Raw genomic sequence first — 21,985 nt, forward strand, 5'->3', positions numbered from 1 at the left:
AAACCTGTTACTTGTAGTTATTGCTGGAAAATACCAAATGCATTATTATTATTGCTCTTCACAACTGTCACATCTTTTTATATTTCTGGTGACAAGCACAATGTTCTTTCTTTGTAAAATTGCCCATATTTACTAAAACAAACTGTAGAAAAAGTGGAATGGGTAAGATATAAACAGAAATTGTGGCAGGATGGACATGAATTTGAACATATGCTGTGTTTAGATAAATGGTGGAAAGACTCCACAGTGTAATAAGGAAGGACATTGCCACACTTCACAATGTGATTGATTGGTTGACCTGATGATTAAACTTAAATTTACAACAGAAATAGTCCAGACATGACTGCCTCATTCTTCACTTGCAGAAACCACCATGTGCAACAGATGAAAATGTGGGAAGTGAGAAAAAAGTGGGAAAAAAAAATACAAAGGGAAGGCAAAAAAGAAAGAAGATTGCAATGTATGATTTATAAATGGCATCAACAGGCACTTAAATATTTAATCTCATGCAATTTTGTAATGTAAAGCACTTCCAACCTGATGATTTTTGAGAGCAGAGGGTAGGGTTTTGCAGAAATGGCATTTAAGAGATATAGGGAGCTGTCAGCATCTGTGGACCACTGACTCAGTTTCCTTTTCTGGGCACCATGACACTGCTTTGATGATACTGAGTGTACAAAAATCAGGAGAGTCGACTACTTGTAAATATTACCTCCATTCAGTGCTTTCCCACTGTGTGCTGCTTGTCCAGCAGTTTACCTGGCAATATGTGGAGGTATGTAGGGTTGTCACCACACCTGTGCATCCACCCGTGCACAGACTAGGCTCCCACAACACAAAGCTGTCTGGTCCAAAGTCAGAAGTTCTGAGGTTGAAGAACACTGCCTTAAGTAAAAGCAAGCTGGTTATGCATAGAAAGTCTACCCAAGTACTAAAAAGTTGCTTAAAATTAAAAGACTGCTCAGTGTACAACTTGACCTTTTACTCAAACTACTGGCAGTTTTGCCCACAACTGGGTAGTCCTTGGATCCCCAGGCCAAGGAAAGGTACACTATGATACACTGCCTGTATTTTTCTGCATAGTTACGTTCCTTTCAGTAACACTTTTAGCTTTGGTTTGCTAATCATGGACAACATCCGTGAATTCAGTCTAAACCCATGTTAGGAAGCTTCCTGTTATTTGTCTTTAAGAACTGCAGTAATAGGTGTTACTCCAATAGCCCATTTTGCACTATTCTGAGCTCTGTACCCAGAAAGAATAGAAAATATGAACGCTTGCATGTGCACGGGTAGTTTCTTCCTGCCAATCTGTACTGCACCATCAAAAAATGAATTTACCTTAAAAATGTGAGATCCATAGGTAGTAAGCAATATTTTAGATAGTTGTTTCAAAATCCTTTCCTTTTGCTTTTTAGATGAATTTGTTTGAAAAAGAACAAATCTTACTGCTCACTGAGTTTTACCTGCTTTATCTCCTTGATTCCTTCAAATTTGAAAAAAAATATATATAATGACATGTCTTAGAAAGCAAATTGCAGGAAGGAAGAGGACACAAACAAAACTCTGAAAACATAAACTAGAAAACAATTTCCACAAAACTCTCTAAATGGATTCTAAAAACTGTTTGTACTTGGAATGCACATTTCTATTACACTATATTTTACAACTCAATTCTATAATCATCATGGACATCTCTACAATATTTTACATTTTGCACTGATCTCATTTTGCAAATCAGAGAAAAGGCACTTTTTCCATTATGCGAATTCACCCTTATGATTTCTAGACCTTTACCTGGTCCTCAATTGTGCTGCAATAATCAACTGGTTGGTCAGATTCTGTCGTAGTAGATTTGTTTTTAAATCATTTCCAGTTTCCCCACTGGAAATTTCTGGGAAATGGTGTGCACTGTGCCTCAGATTCACCTTTTCCTGAAGAGAGAAAGGAAAGGAAAGGTATTTATGCTCGAATTCTTGTCAGCCTTTGGGTGAGGACTGTCCTGGGAGGATGTGTGGTTGCAAAAAAAAGATGTGAATGGAGTCGGTTACACCTTTTTTTTGTCTGAAAAATAATTAAATATTATATCCCTTTTAGTAAAGTTATAAAGCTAAATTAAAGCCATAGTACTATAATTTCCCTCATCAAGACATGTGCATATGGCAGAGGTGGAGAGGAATGAAACTGCATTTTCCTCATCTTGCTTCTCAGGTAGTAAGCAGGAAAGGATGATTTATTTAAAAAGTAGAGCTCTGTGTTCATCATTATTCTTCTACTCTGAGAGTGATGATGGGCACTAGACCCTGGTCATGCTCTACTCTGCTCATTCTCCTTGCTGCTGATCAAAGCCATGTGGTGGGGTTACCAGGTAACCGTGTGGGTGTTTTTCTTAGTGCAGAGCTCCCCTATATTCACCCTAGCCTCTTCTACCAATGTTTCTCCATTCAGACATAGCAGCCATGACAGTAGATCATGCCCACAATGTTCTGGGATAGACAAGACCTTGTTGGGTTTCTTCTTCCTCATCTTATGGGCCCACAGGAGATTCATACATCTTCTGTACCCCTTTCAAGGTCATAGAGAATGAGATGGTTTGGGAGACTACTTACTCCATCTTCTTCCATGATGTACTACATTCCCTTCCCAATAACTCTCATGCTCCTGTACACTTGAAGGAAACAACAATGTGGTCACACAGATCCTACAAATCCATGGACACATAGCCTTGGATTTAGATGCAAGGGCTCTCTGGGAGAGTCCATCTCTGACTCCTTTGGAACATCTCTCATCTCCTTGGGAAGAAGAAAACTTCTCACTGTGAACACCTCTTTTCAACATTTCTAATGAAGATTGATTTTGACTCTTGGAATTTTCTATAGATAGACTAGGAATAGGGCCATCGATTATAGTTAGACCATTCATATAGTCTCTTGCTATTTTGATCTCAATTAGTGGCTCTCTTTGGAACCTAAAGAAGAATTTTTCAAACTATTCTATGCACACATGTTACTTGGGAATCTTATTAAAATACAGATCCTGACTCATTGAAATCTGTGTTAAGGCCTGAGATTCTGCACTTCTAACAAGTTCCCAGGTGATGCTGATGCCGCTTGTTCACAAACCACAGTTTGAGTAGCAAGAATAGCATACTTAGGACCTCTTTAACCAGATTCTGTGTGCCCTAGTTATAAATGCAAATAGAGAAGGCAGAAGGAGGTATCCAAGCAATGCACAGAAGGATATACTTATTTACCATGTGAATCCTTTTGTATGATTTGGTAACTTTTGTCTTTATGGGTTTTGTTTTTTTTAACAGAGGTTTAAGTAACACAAAAGCAAAGAAAAAATCAATTGCCATACATTTATTTATTTTTTTAGAAAAATATTTATTTCAAAAGATTCTTTTTAAAAAATATATTTAGAATATTTCCATGCTTATTGGAGTAACTTTAAGTAATATTTCCTCTTTCATGTTGTTTTTACAAACGTAAGTGAAAAGGACACATACACACACACAATCGTTTCACACTGCTACAAGTGAAACAGTTTGTCTTCCTCACTTAAGATGGTCATGCTTATTTACAAAACAACTGCTTACCTAAAGGAAATTTAAAATGCATAAAGTTAGACTCTATAGGTAGTATACTTTGACTGTACCACATTCATTCTGGATTTCTCCTTGTTAAACCCAGAAAGAGTATAATCACATGCATTTAGACTTTAACATGAAAACTCCTGTGGTTGTTCTCTCAAATACAAACTTCCTCAAAAGATTATATAACTTAGGAAAATAAGTTAAATTTATTTTCCTGCTGTGCCAGTCCTGGCTGAGTGCTTTGGTCTGCATTCCTGATGTGGGAATTTTTATTCCTAATGTGGCTCGCCTAATGCAGGTCTCTTTGATTTGTTCTTCTGCTTTTCTTTCCTTCCTATCCTGAATGGGATGCTGCTGGGGTTAATGGAGGATTTGGTGCTCCCAGACTTGAGTCTTGTTTCTTTCCAATTTCTGATTCCAGTTAGCCCCAGGTTCCCTGTACACTCAGCGCCATCTCTGGTCACCAGGTGGAACTGCAAACCAGAAAATTTCCCGAGTCGTTCACCAGCCTTTGGAGGCTCTAAGGTGGTCTGGGCTTTTTGCATCTCTGAACATGCTGAAGAATCTGGCGATGAACTTGCTGGCACACTTGCTGATCTTGAGTAGCCCGCGCCTATCTTTTTTTTTTTTTTTAACCTTGTCCTCCACCTTCCAAAATAGGAAAGTTACAGCCATCTAATGTTCTGGAGGCTAGCTGTATACACAATACTAGTTACAGACATGAAACATTTTTCCCCCAAAACAAATCCTGTTATCGGAATGTTTTAGGCATACTCATTTTGCAGTGCTTCAGTAAGTACTTAGCTAAATGATTGCCTCAAGTTTTTCCTTAATTTTTTGTGAGCTTCAGACTCACCTGCATTTTAATGTTGTCTGACATCTGCCATGTTCTGCTTTCCTCTATACTTTCTTTATATGTTTGCATCTTCCTCCCTCTCCCTTCCTGGACCAAAACTTGTTTGAATAAACCAGGTCTAAAAGTCTAAAAGATAGACATTTAATTTTACTATACTTAGATTAAGCATAAATCAAATTGTATTGTTTGTAAACAATATCTAATATTTTAATAAAATGTTATCCATTTAATCAGAATATTTTTGTTAAACCGAGGCATTTTCATAGACCTATAAATATCATTATTTGTTCTTTTTGTTACAGTTATTCTCTCCCATGGTTTTCTTAATAGAAGAAGAGAATAAAAATTACAACTACAAAGAAGTAAGATATTAATCTCTGATCTTCTTGCTTAAATAGGAAATTACTGCAATATGCAAACCCAAATCAAATCCTGACCCTGAAAAAATCACTGTGTGTTTAAATAAAATGAATACAAGATAGCCTGGGAGAATTTGAAAAATGTAACTATTTTTATCTATTTTAAATGATTGAGTAACATTTGCTGTGTAGTTGAACAAAAATGTTGTTCTTCAATTTTATATCTCATAGTAAAAATGTGAAAATTAAATATTTATTTAAAAATTTGGGTGGTTTCAATATTATTTTCTTTTTATGATTAATCCATCTCCCTAATTAGGTCCAAGCCACTCAAGGAAAAAAAAAAAGAAGAAGAAGAAAAAAAGATATTTTTCACATCCCTTCGTTCAGTACAGGGTAGAATACATGGCATGTCATTAAAGATTTGCTCTTGATCAAGACCTCAGCAGATTGACTGAGGGACTCTCAATTCATTGAGGTAAAATATGTTATGCTTCTACTTTGAAGGCCAACCACAGTTGTTTTTCCTATATAGAAAAACATGACATGAAAAAGCCAATTTACCATTTCAAGAATATAAAAGGCAAGACAGCAATAATATTGTTCTCCATTTTGAATTACTTCTATGGAGAGAAATGCTGTCATACAGGAATTCCTTAAACTCTGAAATGTGGCATATGTTTGTAGTACACCTCCAAACACAGGCTATTCTGTGTGGGCACAAATTAGGCACAAAACAGCAGGCCAAATTTATTCTGTATTCACTTGCAAAATTTCTGAACACTTTCTTATTTGCATAAGGACAAAAGTCCTTGACAGATAGAACCAGCAATAAGGGGTTCATATAGAAGATCAGACAGGAACACCAATGACTATGTATACATACATCCATGTGATGCGTATATAGATAGATACACACATATGTTATTATATAATAAAACAGTATAAGAAAACTATCATATCAATCTCTTCATCACAGAGTTCAAAAGAGACTAACTCCATGACCTTGATATAGTACTGATGGACATTTTGTTGTTTCATTTAAGGATCTATCTGGTTTCCCAAGTTTCTAAATACCTCATCTTGCCTCATGTCTGGAAAGCACTACGGGACGTATGTCAAGAGTTAGTAAAATACACCATGTTGTAGCCCTTTTTTATATCATCTAATTTATATAATATTGGTTTGATTTCCAAGAGAAGATGTTACTAATTAATCTAATAAATCTTTCTATTTTGCCATTAAAATACGTTTTAATTAAATCATTCAGGATCCTTTATGTAACTGTGTATTCTAGAAAGTTTGATTCTCTTTTTAAGTAGTAAAGGGAGATGTTTTGGTACCAGCAGTATTGTTTTATCCTTCAACCTATATCACAAAGAAGTTTATCTTTTTATATTATTGTTAACTGTTAAAAAGTTAGCCAATCAGTCTTAGTTTTAGGGTTTAATTTTTCTGTAATTATAAAAAGCAAAGCCAGATCTATGTTAATATAAAATGAAGGGCTAAAATAAAATCATTTTTAAAGAACTAAATTGTTTCTAATTTGAAACAATTTTTATACTTTCCTTATTTTCATTGATTTCCCAGAAATATTATTTGTCAAGAGGAAAATCAATTGTCCAGCTTCTGTCTCTAGAATGAGTTCTGCCAGTGTTTGTTAGCATGGCAGTTACTTCCATGTGGTCTGTAGATTTACCTCTAAGGTCACAGTTATAACAGGACTAATGCAATAGTTTAGTTTTATATTAAATTACAGCATAAATTCTAAGTCAACAACATACCAAATCATTATGAAGCTGTGTTAGGAATGGGAAGAAGTTGCTGTGTTTTCTTAACATAATGAGATAAAGACATAGTTCTCTATTCCAGATGCAGTTTCTAGGAAATAAGACATTTGCAAGTTTGTGTCCTACACTTTTGGTGGTGGATTAAATCAGAAACTTTAAGAAGTTTTGATTTATAAATTATCTTTGGAATTGTATTTTAAAAAAAAAGACCATGGTAGAAATAGAGCTAAAGTACATGCCTGCAATTCCAGCAACTCAGGAATCGAGACATGAGGATTACAAGTTGAAGGCCAGCCTCAGCAACTTAGTGAGACCTGTCTTAAAATAAAAAAGGCTGGGAATGTAGCTCAGTGTTAGAGCACTGCTGTGTTTAATACCAGTACCAAAAAAAAAAAAAAAGAATTAGAACTAAAATGTTGATGTTCAACGTAGAGTGAAGAGTGAAGGATGATCTCTTTGCGACCAGAAAAGGGATAGTATCTTCAGCATGATGTTCTAAGTATAAGTAGGAGAGGAATGCTTGGAGAAGCACCTTGAACAGTTTTTTAAAAAATGTAGAGTTCCAGGTGAATAATTCCACTCTTAACTTGCTAAGTTGAACTGGAGTCTGCCAGTCAGCTACCACAGGGGGAAACAGAATGATTTGCTAGCACCCAAAATACTATATATTAATATTGGAATGTCATGAGTTAGACTTTAGATGGATTTTAAGACTTTATTCTGACTTATTATCTTTGAAAAGAAGTATGTTCAATGTTATTTAAATAATAAAATAAATGTTATTAATAAGCATGTTAAAAAGAACAAGAAAGAAATCTCAAGATGGAAGGTGAAGCATCCTCTGAATGCTCAGGTTGCAGTCCACCACCAGTAAGCAGTGAAACCAAAGAGAACTCTGAAGATGGAGAGGAAGGAGGGAACAGCCCTGTTAATATAAAGCTAATTTGATCCATAAAGCTGCTGTACTGGAAACACTGTGGGGTTTGTGCATGGCTTAAACAAAACCATAGAAAATGATAAATACTCTGAAATGCACATACAAATGATGTATGATGAAAGACAATCTCAAATTTGTACCATTGTTTCTGTTTTTCCTTTTAATCAGCGGCCCTTGAATGGCTGGAGAGCTACCTAGATAGGCAGTGAAGCTGGACCCGTTACTCACAGGATTCAACAAGGCAAGTGTCAAATGGATCAGAGTGAAACACACAACCCCCTGAACCAAGTGCTAGAACAACTTGGCTGAAGTACCGTAAACTTTAGTGGAAATACCTTGCCACCTAGGATTCAAATTCTGGAGGCAAAAAGAAAAAAGCAAAGTAGTACAGAAAAACTATAAGGCTTAAACAAAAAATCTCCAATGGCCTAAAATACTATAAGGAAGGTAATAAGGAATTTAGATAAGTTCGAAATAGATTGATGACTTAAATATTGATCATTTAAAATAGTAACAGATTGGTAACCCTACTATTATTTAATGTTGATAAAAATGGAAGAGATTTGATGGCCCTATATAAAAATGGCCTATAGAGATTAGATCAATTTGTAGAAATAATAAATGCAAGTGGTTTAATCATGTGAATAAGTATTCAACTTTGTTCACGAGAAGAGAAAAAAAAAAAAACTTCACCAAGAGTTTTTCATTTATTAGCTTGTCACAAAATCAGAAAACAATTAATGAAACTGAAAAAAAGAGGCACTTTAATGTATCTCTACAGAGAAACTAGCATAGAGACATTGCAATGGAAAATTTGAAAATGTCCAGCAAAATTTCATAGCATTTATCTTTTGACCAGTAATCCCAGGTTTACAAATATACCTCACATATATACTGACATGACAATTTTAAAAACATAAGTAAAGCTTTTCATTGCAGGAATTATTGGTTAGAGCAACTTAAATGTACATCAGTAGGGAGTTAGTTAAATTATATCACACAGCCACAATGTGTTACTATAAGGCAGTAATAAATGAATGAGGAATATGTATATATCCTAGTAGGAACTGATTTTAGCGAAAGTTTTTACTAAAAAAAAGCAAGGCAAAAAGAATGTATAGTATGGTGCACTGTATCTCTTTAAAAAATGTAATTTAGTGTGTTTTTTTTGTGTGTACATTTCATATTAACAAAAAAATAATATTTAAAAAATTGATATCCATAAATAAAGGAAGTATTAGGAATGAGGACACTAGACACCTTCATTTTGATTTTTAAATTATGAAAATATTTGATGTAATAAAAAAATCAATTGTGTATATTTTTAATTTTAAGAAATTGTGTGTGTGTGTGTGTGTGTTTCTGGGGATCACAAGACGGCTTTTCTCATGCTGAGCATGTGCTCTGGTCACTAATCCACAACCAACCCACTTAAGAAACCTGAATGAATTGACACAAATGAACCCCACAGGGTATGTTAATTATGATATGTCCACACAGAGAGAAACTACTATGAGGCTTTAAAGGTTTACCATGACTAACAAGATAAACAGGACAAAAGGACAAGGAGAGGTAGGGAAATAAATTGAATTATCTTGCAAATCATATAGTTGGTAGCAATGTTTATGTTATAATTCTGATATCATTCTATGTGTGATAAGAGGTAAATTAAATAGATACCTCTGTGGTATTCTGTCACAACCAACACCTTTGAGAACCAGGATTCTCAGTGCAGGAGTAAGACAGATGTAAGGTAGAAGAGACTCATCAAAATCTCCATGGTCCTGAATTTGAATTAAAAATATAATTATGACACATCATATTTCTTATCTTTTATTCAAAGAAACAGAATAGCTAGTTTGAGAAATGGCTGATTCAGTTCTAGGTAGGAAATAAACAAATTGAGCCTGAAACATTTTGTTATATCAGATATTTAAGAAGAAAAAGACTCATAAAGCTCAACAAAGAAAGCTCAGGAGACAACCTAAGAGATTCCTATTGACCAAAAATGAGAAAATTTGAATACTGATGAGAAAAATAACTAAAATGACAGAAACATAAAGTGTGTCATTTTCATATGATTCCAAGTACACTTTTTATAAGTGATGGTCAACTACTGTTTTGAAAGATGGTAAATAAATAAAAAGTGGCAAATAAGTTCTACCATCGAAAGCCAAATAAAAAAATGAAGGGAGTTTTTTACTTTTTGAAGTAATCTAATTATTAAATGATGGAGGGGATCCCACAATTTCCCAGCTCATAATGAATTAATGAATCAAATTGTAAACAGCTCCTTGCACCATGAAAATAGATGTAGTAGCCACACAGTGCCTGATTCATGATGGAAGGACACCATAGCCCCACCGAAGTAGTCTTACTTAAAAAAAAAAAAAAAAAAAAATTGAACCTATATGTAATTAAGTTTCTAGATCCAATTATCAAGACAGACAAAAGAGAAGACAGAAGAACATCATTAAAGAACAATCAGCAAAATCTAGATAGTTGGAATCTCCCCTGTATAAATAATCTAATTTCTTCCATAAATAAGTTGCCAGGGGGAAAGTGTTAGAAAGAAAATTTATAGATAATGGATGCATAAACCAATTGCAATTTGTGGCCCTTTTCTGATTCAGATTCCAGTAGCAAATGGCAAGACATTTAAAAAACAGTAAATTAAAAATACAGTGATAACACATGTCAAATAGATGGGGTATTAAGGAATTACTGTTAATTATTTTTAGGCAATGTTATTGAATTTGATTTTCAAAATATCTTTAAGAGCTATAATAAGAAGAAATAATATGATTAATAGGATTGCTACAAAATAACAAAGGAGAAACTAGAAAATATTAGCCATAGGAAAGTAGTTGTATATGTTAGTGGTTACATGGGGTTCATTATACCTGAAGTTTATATGTGTTTGCAATTCTCCTTTTTAAAAAACTTAGAGTAACATGTTTGGTGGTCTTGAAGGACAAATGGAACCTGTTTTAGAGATTAAGGAAGTTTCTTAGTGAGGGGTAAAGGGCTAAAGCAAGCACAGTTCAGAAAACAGGCTGTTGCTTGGAATTTTAAAGAGCAGAGAAAACATAAGGCTGGAGTGTTGGGCAAAGGTCAGGTCTTGAGGATCCTGTATCCTACAACAGAAGTTTACTTTATTGTGAGGGGATTAGGGGGCCATTAAAAAGTTTTGAGTAGGAGACCAAAACCATTGAAATGGAGTTGAGAAAGTTCAGGAAGAAATTGTGGGAAAGATTGATTGAAGTGAGAACAGACAGCAGTAGACATAGGAGTTAGAAGCCTCGCATAGTAGCACTATAGGGGAATTGTTTTAAAAATATATTGATAGGACTTAGTGATTGTAAATAAGAGTTGGGAAATAAAATTCCAGGACTACTTTCAAATTTTTGTTTTAACCAGTATAGATAGAGATGTAACTAAATTAAAACAGGATAATTTTTCTGGGTTCTGAGACTCTCCTCATGAGAGCTAAAACAAAAACAATCTATCAAGAATGGAGCAGTTTAGACACCACTGTCCAAGTGATATGAAAATCAGTCATCACTGAGCTTGGTTCTTTGAGTCATACACACAGTTCTCTATGTGATGGTAAACAGACATTCACATGTTCTCAGCCACAGTTCTCAAATTTTTGAGAGTACAGATAGGATCCCGAATCTTGAAGGGTCCAGGAAAAGAGAAAGGGGAAGTCCACAGGATGTATATTAACGTTACATTCAGATAGAAAGCATATCATTTATATCAAAACGGATGTTGATGATTTCATAAGCTAATAGAAACAGAGGGATGCTAAAGCCCAAGCCAATACTCATTCCTGCCATTTGTCATCAGGCCTCCTATTTGCTTCAATTCATTGACTGTGAGAAGACAGGGATCTGGGGCTTTCATCAGTAGTGCCAACTGACGTGCCGTGGCTCACCAAAATCACAACACAGGCTAACAAACCTACAGATATGAAACCTGTCCCTCCACAAACTTGTTGGGCGTCAGTATCATTCATAGTTCATGAGTGATCTAGATTTTTGAAGTTAGTTTAATGGCATATTTAATACAAATTTTTATTTGGAAGCTTATGTGGAATAGTCATAATAAGCTCCACTTTCCATTGGTAATCTATTAAATGGTAAGGAGTTTCTGTACAGAGAAAAACAACTGGTATCTTTTCTGGTTCCCTGTTATTGACAGTACAAAGAGCAGAAAGTATTGTTTGACTAAGCAGCACAATTACAAATAGAGACATTTACATCCGTGACTAATGATCAGACACCTAAAATGGCTTGCACTGCCAAATATTTACTTTTGCCTTCAAAATAAAATGTTTTATAAACATAGGGCTGGGTATGTGACTCAGTGGTAGAGCAAATGCTTAGCATGCAAGAGGCCCTGAGATCTCTATCCCTTAGCACCAAGTTAAAAAAAACAATCACTACAAACCTAGCTTAATGAAAAGTTCTCAAAGCTTCTCTCTTCTTGCAGTTCATCATGTTTGGAGTATCTTCCTCCTACACTTTTTGATAGTCTCTTTTACAAGTGACTCATTCCAGTGAGGTTGTTTTTTTTTATTTATTTATAATTACATTTGACGAGATTCTACTGTTAAAAAAAAATCATAAATGTGAAGTTCCATGCCCAAGCAGGAAGCAAATATATTTCTTCAAAAAATAAAATAAAATTCAAACCATTCCCCCTGTCAAGGTGTTAATTTTTATTAGAGCAAGTATTTGATCTACTCCAGATGTAACTTTCTGTGGTCCAATAAATACGATAGTGTGGCTTTCAAAAGCCTTTAATTAATGTTAATTTCATATCTTTTATGTCATGATTGAAAGTTACAAAAAAAATACTCCCTGTTCCCTGGTAACTATTTGCTAAAATTGAAAGACAGATACACACACACACACAAACACACACACACACAAACACACAAACACAAGCACACCATACAAAATATTGTGAAATTATTACAAACATTTGGTTTTCATTTTCATTTTGCATAAATAAATGTTTTAACATGTAAGAAGAATATTTGAAGCACTTAGCTAGAAAATTTAATGCACAAGAAAACTATTCTATTTCTATTAATAAAAAGATATAACCACAACATTTTTTAAGCTTTGATTAAACTCCTAAAGTCATATGAATTTCTCTTTCATTTACTGAGAAGTATTTAGAGAATTTTATACTGATAAGGTTCTAAGAATTGCTAAGGACAAAGCTTGTATATTAAAAGCATCATTGAATAACTATCTCTGGATTCAGCAAAAATATAGTCTAGTATTGACTATCTGATATGTGGCATTTTATTTTGCAATCAAAAAATACAGTCATTATTATAATATACTGAGTAATATGTTGGGTCCTATGATGGTGAGAAAATAAGGTTCAATTTCTATAGGCTTATTCTTTTGACATATTTATGTATGAATGTTCTACTGTACACTTCAAACTTTAAAAAAATATAAATACTATAAGATTTCTTCACGGCTCATTTTCCTCTTGTTTTAGGCTTAAGGGCTGCTGCATGTCAGCTCTGTACCAAGCTGCTGTTGCTAGGATCTATCTGTTTCCATAGCAATAGATGAACTCTTCAGATGCATCTAGAATTCCTCCTCATCTTGGCTATGCCAGTATCCCTTGTCCATATGTAAATCAGCATCCAAATCTCCAAATGCAACAGAATTTTTCAATGATACCATACAGCATTTAATATCCATACACGTGCAGTATTGTACAGTATTGATTTTTTCCCTTTAAACACTGCACTGTTTTAGCAAAATGTTTAGGTTGTACAAAAATTCCTATGACCTGAGGATTAACACCCTGCCAAGTTAATAAAGATCAGAAATGTTTTCTGCTAATGCACTCTTCGGAAAGAGCAATTATTAAGAGAAAACAATGGTGCAAATTGCCAACTTTCTTTCCTTCCTTTATCATTTTATCCCCCTCCCCTACGTTATTCCAAACATCCAGTATAAAACCAAGAAGATGCAACAAAGTAATGGGCACTATACTTCACAAGGATTTGCACCATTCTCTTTTGGACTGAAGCCCAAATTTCAAGTATCAGTTGAGATTGATCCTTCAGAAGTTTCTAGACTCTCAGGAGTTGTAGAGGTCTATGTATGAAGCATCACCATAGTCCCTCTGGCTGATGTAGTTGTCCTCACTGGATATAAAATTATCACTATGGATCATCTTAAATTTGGGGGTTTTGTTCAGGTGCTTCAAAAACCAGCAGGTACAATACTTAATCAAACAAGTGACAGAAGTTCCTCAATAAACAGAAAGAGAAGCAGTAGAGCTATTACTCAACACCTCACATTATGCTAACTAATCCTTTGCAAGCACCAAAGAAAATAAGAACTTGGCATATCTGTAAGAAAGAGGAAAAATAAAGAGAGGTAGGAATAGGAATCTTTACAGATAATGCTGCAGCTCACTCTTGGGAGCAAAACCTTGTTTTGAGAACCCAGACCTGACACTGGTTTCTTTATGTAACTTGTTACTTTTGGGGGGTGAATAGCATCACTTCTGTGTCACACTGTGATTCAAGAAGGCTCTCTCTTCAGTGCCAGACACAGTCCACTTTCCCTACCATCCCTAGAGGCGGAGGGAAAGAAACACAATGTCCTTAGCCGAACTGTGTCTGTTTGCACTCAAATTGCCTCTGATTATAGAAGTATTAAGTTTATTAACAAGGATTTATTTTATCATATTTTCCAATCAAATACACTGATTTTGTATTATGCTTCCAACATCACTCTCATCTAGGAGAAAAAAAAATGTAATGTGACCTTTTTGAACAGCTATATCTTGTACCTTTGGTCAACAATACTATATTACTGAGATGTTAAATGTCATCGTAAGTGGTTATTACCACAATAAAATAAAATTTTTTAAATATTTCATTTAGAAATATAAAATGACATGTTTGTCCTCTTCATATAAACATATTAGGAAAGAAGTTGGGATTTGAAATAATATGTTAGGTGTGATTATGTAATTTAATTTTTCTTATTTATAGTTTTTTCAATGTTACTTTTATAAAGGCCGAAAAAGCTCCAACTTGTGTTTCTTAGAAAGACCATATGTCAATTTGTAATTTTTGTCCAATGATTTCCCAAAACCAAGATTAAACTTATTAGAAATAGCATCCTCTTCTAAATATGGATTTGACATTATAAGATCACTAATTGCAGAGAATTTAAGTGACTTCTGCAACCCCTCAGAACCACGAAGAGCTGCTACTGCTCAGAAAAAGCTGTTGGCTGCCTTTGCCGGCATTTGGCATCCAGATGATGGTTCCTGTCGTGTCCATTTCTGTTTTCTTCTCATTAGAGAAAACAGCAGAAGATAATTTCAATACTAATTATATTCTTCACTCTGCATTCAATTAGGGATAAACAGAGTTATCTCAAATAAACTTTCATCTCTATAAATGTTCCTTCCTTATATTTTATACTAAATGCAGAAAGAGAAACATATGTAGAAACCCTGTGTGAGTTATTTTTTCAAATTAAGATTTCATTATTTCATGTTCAATCACTTATTGAACAAAAATATGCAACTATCACATTCCAGACTTGGCTAAGCACTTAGGTGGCAGAAATGAGCCATGAGATGACATCACTGCCTAATTAATTATTATGTCATTTGTGCATGATGAAAATAATTACTGTTGCATAAACACTAAATGAAACATTTTAGTTATTATATGCAGCATAAATGTGAATACTATTATAGAAGTTACTGCACTGATAGTATGGTAATTATTACTATAATACATACATGATTCACTAATTAATGATAACTATAATAAATATAAACTTTCAGCAACTTTACATTATAAGGTATATATTATATGTATAATGTAAGGAAAAAGTTATTATTATATAGATTATTTAGAATTGGTTTCATCAAGCCTGAAAACGTATTCTCCTACATATTAGAAATTGCCCTAATGAAATAAGAAAAGCTTTATGACAGAGATTTGTTAAAATAATGGTTAAATGCACATAAAATTAATGCAATCCATCTTTAAATTCAAAAGAAAGAAGTATGTTTAGCACCTTGCACACATATTTTCAATAAATGGTAAGTGAATAGAAAAGATGGCTACATTGTAATCCATTTTTAAATATATCAAAATGATAACATTAGCTAACTTTGGTGGTTATATTTGTAAGTGAATTTTTAAATTCATTTTTCACATTTTCTAATTTTTGTATCTTGAGCACATGTAACCTTTTCAAGTTACATTAAAATTATTTTGTAAATATAATTGAAAGATGGAAATACAGAACCTAAACTCTAAGTATTAAAAAACATTAAGTTAGAAAATTACTTGAAGATGAATCTGGTCAGCAAAGAAGTAAAAATATTTTATCTCCAAAGTCTTGATCTGCTTTCTCCCAGACAGGTATTCTGAGAATAAAAAACACCCTCTCTTGATATTACTGTGTTGCCACTGGTAAGGTACCAAAAATTTCCATCTGAACTGGAGTGTGAGAAAAGATATCCAAAGGATCCCATGCCTTAAGAATTACAAATCCATGTCTAAATCCTAACTCAGGAAACAGGGACATTGATGTGAACACCGTGAACATCAAACCACAGCGAAGGGGTCTCTTTTCCCATGTTTGGTGATGTAGCCAGCACGGATGCTAATTCCCAACATACATTTAAAACCAGTTCCTGGAAGTCACGGCAGGCTGCATGAGCATAGGTATTTGCAAGTACATGCTTGTGACCAGGTAATAGGAAAGAAAGTTTAGGAATAGAAAACCATCTAAACAGCAAACTTGTACAAAACTTGGTGTTTGGTCTTAAAAAAATATACTCCATGAGAGCCCTTTGTTACAAGGGCTCTTTGTTGCTTCATTTGACAATGACTTCAATCTTCATTTCCAAAATACAGAATGTGGTTTTTCACCTGTGACTTTTATTCCTGTGATGAGTTTTACCAGAAATAATTTTCTGATCCTGACTAGAGATTGTCTCTTTCTCCTTTAAAGCTTAAGTCTGTTTTGTTCACTCCCCATGAAATAAACCTGGCACATAGTATATGCTAAGTAAATATTTGAATGAATAAGTAATAAATGCAGTTCCATGTAGCTTTCCCCCTAAGCAAAAGTGTTTTTGCTTGCCACAAAATATCTGTAATACTGTTGATATTTTTAAAGGCTACTTAAAACATGTTGCTTGAAATTACTGTTTGTTCTTAAGTAGTTTCCTCCCGTATGTTGTAGAAAGAATGTGATTGTCTTAATCCTTATCTAGAAATTTCCCCACTAAGGAAAAAAAGGACATTTCTAAGTAAAATAGGCCAAGAAAGCAATACACAATGGTAATCAAAGTGGAAAAAGTATTCTTCAATGTAACTAATATCTTTTTGGATTTGGGTCCAAAAAAAAAAAATCTAATTCAATCTAATATAGATCGGCAAGTGACTTGAAAGAAGAAATAAAATATTTATACAATATGTGAGTGAAGAGAAACTTGATAAAGTGTGCTAAGATGGATAACCAAATCTCCATCAAAAAAGAACTTAATTAGCAAACTTTTGACTTATCAATAGCTTGTATTAAGTCAACTTCTTTGACTTTTTAAATATCAAAATAGATGTCAAAATCATGATATGAATGATAAAATTCTAATGTAATCTTATAATAAAGATATAATTTCTGGGACAGGTAAGAAGAATCATATTTACTAGGTACTGATGAGAATGTCTTGAATTTTTATATTCAGTTCTTGGACCACGCTTAAAAAAGAGGCATAGAAAATTGAAGAACAGGCAGATTGTTGATGGGTCTGGAAACCATACCGCCCAGAGTTCTTGGATAAGGATTTGATCTGGAAAGAACAATCAGAGGTCATGACTGTTCAGTCTTCAGCTGTCAAAGGAATTCTCTTCGAGGAACGGTGATGAGTCTTGGCAAAAGGGGAAAAACACAGGAGAGGTGAGGACCCCAGTCTAAGGAGGATTGTAAATGAGGAAATCTGCACGTTAGCAGAGGGTGTGGCCAGACTGACAGGGAGGAATATGCTGGTCAGTATGTGGTCAGGCTGACAGGGAGGAAGACTTGTTCCCTCACTGAAGATGGTCCCATCCCTGATGAGGAACTGTTGGGGCACTCTGCAGGGACTGGGGTAAACTAGATAATCTTACAGAGACTTTCATGGCAAGCTCAGATTCTATTTCAGAGGTCACAAGGCATCATTTGCTAGGAAAGCTGCAGGAGGACTCTATCTTTGCTGTCCCCTCTCCATCACGTCAGAGCTCTCCAGCGCCAGGGGTCTTTCTTCTTTGAGTTCTCTGCCCCACTCGGAAGGGGAACTACCTGGAAATGGTGCAACATAGTCTTTGCAGTCTCCCCTTGTTCTTCAGCGTGGCAGCCAAAGCAAAATCATCAGGGACAAACAGCAAGAGTCAGGCTGCCAGCAATGGACAAAAGGAATGGACACTCCCATATAAAGAATGAAAAAAAAAATTAACAAGAAAGGACACCAAGTTAAGATTTTTTTTTAAATTGTGAGGAACAATGAGCCTATCTCAAAGCTATATATTAGAGACTATGGAAAGTGAAAATTGGTTTGATGTTCATCAGATTATAGATGCAAAAAGAAAGATAAAAACCTGAATGAAATTTAATTTCTCATTAGTTTAGCCACAGCAAAATGCCATAGTATTTCTATTCTTCCTTATCTTGGAATTTTAAATAAATGTTACTTTCCACCCCATCTCCAAGAACACAATAGAATAACTCATTGGCACCAACTTGCCTGAAGTAAATTCCTCAGCACAACTTTTGACAGGTGGTTGGATGAGTATATGTGGGCAGTGTTAACAGAGGAGATCTAAAACATCAAATAGTAATTATTAACAAACTTGCAGTTATTGAATTATTCCTGAAATTAAAGTCTCTTCTGCCTCATATATATCAAGGTATAGAAAGAGTGCACCTCCTCAGGTCAGGTTGCCAAGGTTGAGTTCCAGCAATTCTCTTAACTAGATAGTGCAATTACATAATCTTTATGAAAACTGCTTCCACTTATGTGAGGGAAAAAAACAATGGTCTTGAAAAGGAGGATTTTCATTTTATCCTTTTTCGGTTCTGTACACTCTAAGAAGCCACCAGCGGGTTCAGGTTTTCAATCTTTAATATTATTTTTAAAAATTATAAGGTCTACGTGAGCAAAATTTGTGTGCAATAAATCTTTAAAGTGCATTTTTAGAGAATGTTCTTTAACTTTCTCCTTAAGGTTCCTGAGGAAATAGCTTAAAGCACCTTAGTTTAAAATATCTTGGCTTGGCCTGATTCCACAGCTATTCACATTTTCATCTGTTCACAGAAAATTTTGCTTTTCATTGATTTTTTTTTTTGAATAATCCTCTTGGCAAATACCTAAGCCATGCATGATACATATATAGCTTGAAATTCATCCTCAAGAGCTGGTATTATTCTCAATAATGTTTAAGGAGTCATTTTTCACCACTCCCCACATCATACAATATATGAGGCACATTGGGGAGCTTTTCTCATATTTGGTCAACCTATCAAAATATCTCATATTTATCTCTGTCACTTTTATTATTATTACTTGCTAACACATTTTCAACATTTATTACATGCCTAGAACCATGTTTGGCTTTATGGTAAACTCTGAAAATGCCATTTCCAATCTGGTCTTCTACATAGGATTGCCAGGTGGAGCAGGTAAAATTCAGGATGTCCAGTCTAACTTGAACTTCAGATAAACAACAAACAATATTTTTCACACACACATTTCCCCTGCAACACCTGACATCCTGAATTTTATCAGGAAGTTCTGTTTATGCACCACATTGCCTTACACAACATTCTTTGCTCTCCTTGTACAGAGCCAGGCCTAAGAAACATTCAGATTGGTATAAAATCCATTTTCCTTCAGATGAACTAGAAAATTTATCAGTACCTCGTATTCACATTATTTTCTGAGTTTGCTCAAAGTCACTTTATATGTTCATAAGGCCTAAAACATTCTTAATTGAAACTGTATTCTGTAAATTCTTTTAGTGTACACTTTGTATTATGTCATGAAAAAATGAGTAATAAGCCAAATATAGAATAAACCAAATTATGGATGAAATGAGTGAATGCAAATCAATTTAAGAAAGAAAATTACATTTGCAAGATGCATGTTAATGAAATACGAAAATTAAGTTTTCAAATTTTTCATTTTTAAAATCTCTTAATTTTATCTCCAAGAATCTATTGCCTATCAGAAACAAGTTAGCTACTAATTCTGATGCTATTTATAACTACATATATAAAATTATGCTTCTTTTTATAATTCTGTGATTATAGTTCTATAATTACAGACTTATCATTCTTAAATTTAAAAAAAACGAATTTATTTATATATCTGCATACATACACACAGCGATGTCATCATATAACTTTACAATTTATCTTCTGTGCAGTTTGGCTGATGGAAAGGAATTATGGATTATCACTTTTCTAAAATCCAATAGTCACATAAAGTATTTGTTTGCGTGTTTTAAAACATTAGTTCTTCAGTGAAACTCAGAAAAGGCTTCACATATTTCACTACCAACGAGTGAACATCAGAACATGTGTGCTCTCTCTTTTTTTTTTTTTTTTTGTACTGGGGATTGAACCCAGGGACACTTAACCATTGAACCACATCCCCAGCCCTTTTTTATATTTTATTTAGAGACAAGGTCTCGCTAAGTTGCCGAGGTGGTTTTGAACTCCAGATCCTCCTGTCTCAGCCTCCAGAGCTGCTGGGATTACAGGTGTGTGTCACCACCCCGGATGTGTGTGCTGTCCTCTATATCTACTAAGAATGTATTACAACCTGTCCATCAATTAGACAAGGGACAGATGAGAGACAGACAAGTAGATAGATATACAGGGCTATTTTAAGGCTCTATTTTAATCCATAAAATGTGTTAAGCAATTATTGAAAGTAGAAATGTTTCCTTGGTGAGAACTTTTTATTCATTTTGAACTTGGTAACACTGAAAAGAAAACTGTGAATTAGACCTGCATGAGTCCTAGAGCATCATGTCTCCTTTACTTGTGAGACTTGGCTTTCCTTAAATACTTTGTCAGTTTCATGATGAACCCTGAAATGGTTTGAATGTCTCTATTACAGAAATTAGTTCATAAAATAAATCACTGGACATATACCTGAAATTTAATTTTCTCTGTGTCAGCTTTTGTTGTAGCTCTGCTGAAACCTCTGATATTTCTCAGCATTGGAAAAAAATCACATACAAGTGTCTCTAACAATGAAACATCTTACTCTCCAAGTTTAGAACTAAATGATTACAGACAAATATTTATTGGACATTAACATCCCAAATGTCCTTTCTTATTCTCTGAAATCCATAACCCAGATACATTTGGATATTGTTAGACCCCTTTTATATCTGAAACTACCATTAACCAAACTCTGGAATTATGTAAATATTTCTATGTTGAAAGACATCATGAGTTAACATAATGGTTCATTGCAAAAGACTGCTTCTAAAGAAAAGTAATTACCAAATCTCCATTCCATAAGATTAAGCTCAATCTATACTGAGTGAAAATTATTTTACAATGAACACAATTCTAATACTAATTCCCTAAATTGGACAGTATATAAGAATACATAAAAATAACCAGTCATTTTAACCTATTTTTCCTGTAGTCTCAGATGTAGAACACCTGTAAAAACTTAAATATAGACTATAATGTATAATTATATTTAATTATGTATTATATATTATTACATGTTATATAATTAAACCATATAATTATGTGACTCTATACCATTATATTATAAATACATTATATTATAATAGTATTAATTAATATAATAATATATAAGCTGTAGATTATGATTTAAAACCTATTTTAGTGCACTGTGTCAATTTTGTTTAAATACTTGCAGAATTCACAACTTGGGTTTTCAAAGGGTTAATAACTTAATAACCATTGATGGATAATTTGCAGCACATCCAGATTGTGATGAGTGCCTTTTAAGTATTATGTTGTTCTTTTTAGGTACTTTAATTATTTTTTCATAAAAAAATAAAAACACATGCACTTTACAAAATATGCATCTGTGTGTATTTCTCAACATAAACTTTTCCTGGCTATTTCTCCTCCCCAGGTTAGTGGCAAGAACTAATGAAAAGATGCTTTTTATTTCCCACTGCTAATATAAAATTATTTAACAACTGGCCAAAGTCTGAATGTTATTAAAATTTCTTTATAGAACTTGAATATGGCATATGTTACATGTTTACTTTACCAATGCATGAGGCAAATTTAATTAAAAAGCTTGAAATAACAACCCAAGGAGGTAACATTTCCATATATAAAAGTGACAATCACAGGGAGAAAAAAATATGTTATTTAGAGTTTATTTTAT

At 33.9% G+C, this 21,985-nt stretch overlaps 1 long non-coding RNA gene across 1 annotated transcript; it reads right to left on the reverse strand.

Annotated features, from left to right (window-relative positions):
- Window positions 1–449: 449 nt before the first annotated feature.
- LOC124100978 (uncharacterized) lies at window positions 450–21,976 on the reverse strand. The gene is made up of 2 exons (XR_006854496.2): window positions 1,795–21,976; window positions 450–885 (listed from the first exon to the last, which is right to left on the reverse strand). It is a non-coding gene; the product is annotated as an uncharacterized LOC124100978 (long non-coding RNA).
- Window positions 21,977–21,985: the final 9 nt, after the last annotated feature.

This window comes from Marmota monax, unplaced genomic scaffold (genome assembly GCF_021218885.2).
Source record: "Marmota monax isolate L192 unplaced genomic scaffold, Marmota_monax_Labrador192_F-V1.1 WCK01_AAM20220418_F8-fsc00542, whole genome shotgun sequence".
NCBI classification, from domain to species: domain Eukaryota; kingdom Metazoa; phylum Chordata; class Mammalia; order Rodentia; family Sciuridae; genus Marmota; species Marmota monax.